Source organism: Ranitomeya imitator, chromosome 1 (assembly GCF_032444005.1).
Source record: "Ranitomeya imitator isolate aRanImi1 chromosome 1, aRanImi1.pri, whole genome shotgun sequence".
Taxonomy (NCBI): Eukaryota; Metazoa; Chordata; class Amphibia; order Anura; family Dendrobatidae; genus Ranitomeya; species Ranitomeya imitator.
Genome location: NC_091282.1, coordinates 592,829,604 through 592,833,000, shown reverse-complemented (window position 1 = coordinate 592,833,000; position 3,397 = coordinate 592,829,604).

The window sequence follows — 3,397 nt, the reverse complement described above, 5'->3', positions numbered from 1 at the left end:
GTCTTGTACGGTCCAGAGATGTCTGAGGGTAAATGACACTACATCAATGACCTCTTGCCGAACAAAGGACAAAATGGGCAGGGATTAGATAAAACGAGCCCAAAAGTTGACACTCCTGAGGTGTCCCCTTTACCTATTAAAATGCTGGTAAACGATCCTGGATTGTAACATAGGGTACTGTTACTTTCAAAATGGATGCTGTCTCCTACCATCGTCTTTGCCATACAGACCCTATAGCAATAAAATGTCCAGACTCCAGCACAGGCCTCTCCTTTGTCACCTCAATCTAGTATCTTTCTCCATAAGGAGATACTGTGTATGTCACATGACTCAAAACTATATCCACAGTCCACTTACCAGGCCAATTGGGTAATCAAAGGGGTTGTGTCTAGAGATGAGCAAATATTTCAATGTTCGGATTACGGTCGCCGAATTTGCAATATTTGCTGAACATAACCGAATGCCATACAAGTCAATGGGAGGCAAAAACAAACGGATGCACAACACCTTATAATGGCCCTAAAATCTGCTAAAACAAATCAAATGAGGGGCAGACACCAGGAAAGTGGCCTCAATTCACCCACAGTGCAAATTGTAGCATGGCACTACAGCAATCAGCCAGGCATGAGGTATGGGGTCTGGGACAGCATTTACAGGTTTCAGTTAAACGTCTCAGTAAGATGAGGTGGGTAAGGAATCAGTGTTGGGCGCTTTTGATGGAAGCCCTGATACCACATACAATAGCTCAACCTGCTTTCATGCTCATCCACACTCAGGTAGCACAAATATTATCTACATTTTGTAGACTGATAATGTCAGAATAATCTAAAGATAATAAAATGGGTAGTTGACTCCAAGGAAGTGAAGGCCTGCTGGTCTTGGAGGCCTACTGGTACAGGCAACACGCAAGAAGGAGACCCAACCAGAAGTCTACACATTTACAAAAATTAGCGGCAAACACCAACAAAGTGGCATCTATCATTATTAATTTATTATTATAGTGCCATTTATTCCATGGCGCTTTACATGTGAGGAGGAGTATACCTCATAAAAACAAGTACAATAATCTTAAACAATACAAGTCACAACTGGTACAGGAGGAGAGAGGACCCTGCCCGCGAGGGCTCACAATTTACAAGGGATGGGTGAGGATGCAATAGGTGAGTGTAGAGCTGGTCGTGCAGCGGTTTGGTCGATCGGCGGTTACTGCAGGTTGTAGGCTTGTCGGAAGAGGTCGGTCTTCAGGTTCTTTTTGATGGTAGGCGAAAGGCTGATATGTTGTGGTAGAAAGTTCCAGAGTAGTCGTGATGCACGAGAGAAATCTTGTATGCGATTATGGGAAGAGGAGATAAGAGGAGAGTAGAGAAAGATCTTGTGAGGATCAGAGGTTGCGTGCAGGTAAGTACCGGAAGACTAGGTCACAGATGTATGGAGGAGACAGGTTGTGGATGGCTTTGTATGTCATGGTTAGGGTTTTGTACTTGAGTCTCTGGGCAATGGGGAGCCAGTGAAGGGATTGACAGAGGGGAGAGGCCGGGGAATAGTGGGGGGACATGTGGATTAGTCAGGCAGCATAGTTTAGAATAGATTGGAGGGGTGCAAGAGTGTTCAAGGGGAGGCCACAGAGCAGGAGGTTGCAGTAGTGAAGGCGGGAGATGATGAGGGCATGGACTAAGGTTTTTGCAGATTCTTGGTTTAGGAATGTATGGATCCGTGAAATATTTTTGAGTGGAAAGCGGCAGGAAGTGGAAAGGGCTTGGATATGTGGTTTGAAGGAGAGATCAGTGTCAAGGATTACCCCGAGGCAGTGAGCTTGTGGGACTGGGGAGAGTGGGCAGCCATTTACTGTAATGGATAGGTTCGTTGGGGGAGTTACGAGAGATGGGGGGTAAAGATGATGAATTCTGTTTTGTCCATATTAAGTTTTAGAAATCTAGCGGACAGACATTGAGGGATTCTGGTTAGTAGGGAGGTGATATCTGGTCCAGAGATGTAGATCTGTGTGTCATCAGCATAGAGATGACACTGAAAGCCGTGAGATTCTATAAGCTGTCCCAGGCCAAAGGTGTAAATGGAGAAGAGCAGGGGCCCTAGGACTGAACCTTGCGGGACTCGACAGATAGAGGGCGAGGTGAGGTCTGTTAGGTATGATGAGATCCAGGATAGGGCCAAGACTGTGATTGCAATAGAGTAGAAATAGAACTAGTATAGCGGGGACAGACACTTCCACTACAGCCAACCCAGCAGATGGAGACTAACGGACAAGGTGATGTATCCCTCTGAAAACCTGAAAGGGGCGTAACTAGGTGGCCTACTAAATCCCTACTTGGACAAGTGACAGTAGGCAAAACTGTGACCCAAGGAGAGACAAGGAGAAGGCACCAGGTGCTACTCCATGGCTGGCCTACAGAAAGTAGCAGCTGACCTTCTACAGTGGGTAAGTTGCTACAGCCCAAAGGAGGGATGAAAAATGCAGTAGACTGTGTAGGGACTCTGGAACCCTGGGTGCAGATGGGACCGGTTGAGGAACAGAAAAGCACTGGCAAGTGCGGCTGGACTTGGTGTTAGACAAATGGGCCCTGGCAGGGGCGATCTGGACTGGCTGATGGACAGAAGAGGGCAGACCAGGGGAACCTGACAATTAGCAAGCATGCGAGGAAAACTAACAACGTAGCTCAGGCACCTCCATGTTGGATGAGAAGCCTTAAATAAACATAGAAGAGGATTCTTTACTGTTAGGGCAGTGAGAATCTGGAATTGCTTGCCTGAGGAGGTGGTGATGGCGAACTCAGTCGAGGGGTTCAAGATAGGCCTGGATGTCTTCCTGGAGCAGAACAATATTGTATCATACAATTATTAGGTTCTGTAGAAGGACGTAGATCTGGGGATATATTATGATGGAATATAGGCTGAACTGGATGGACAAATGTCTTTTTTCGGCCTTACTAACTATGTTACTATGTAAATAGAAGGTGTTGTAGAGGAGGTGACTGGGCTGTGGATGCTGACAGGGCACTGGGTCCGGAACTGCAAGGGCTGAATCCAATGTTGCAGGGGGAAGGAGATTGGAAATGGAGCAGAGTTTGTATAGAAGGGACGTGTTGAGCCAGGGAGGAATAAAAGCGTTTGTGCAGGGAAAAGATGGGGGCTTCTCAACCGAGAGAGAAGTCAGGGCAGACCGGCGCTAGGCTGTGGAAAAAGATAGGCCGCATAGCAGCAATTACGGCCATGTGTGGCAAGGACTCTCAGGCTTCAGCGGGTGTGCAAAGGAACGCATACCGAATAAAGGATTGCAGTGGATTCCCCTTTGCTGCGCTGCAGCATAACGGAAGAAGGGGCTCAGCAGGTTAGGCTACTTTCACACTGGCGTTTTTTGGCAGACGTCGCAATGCATTTG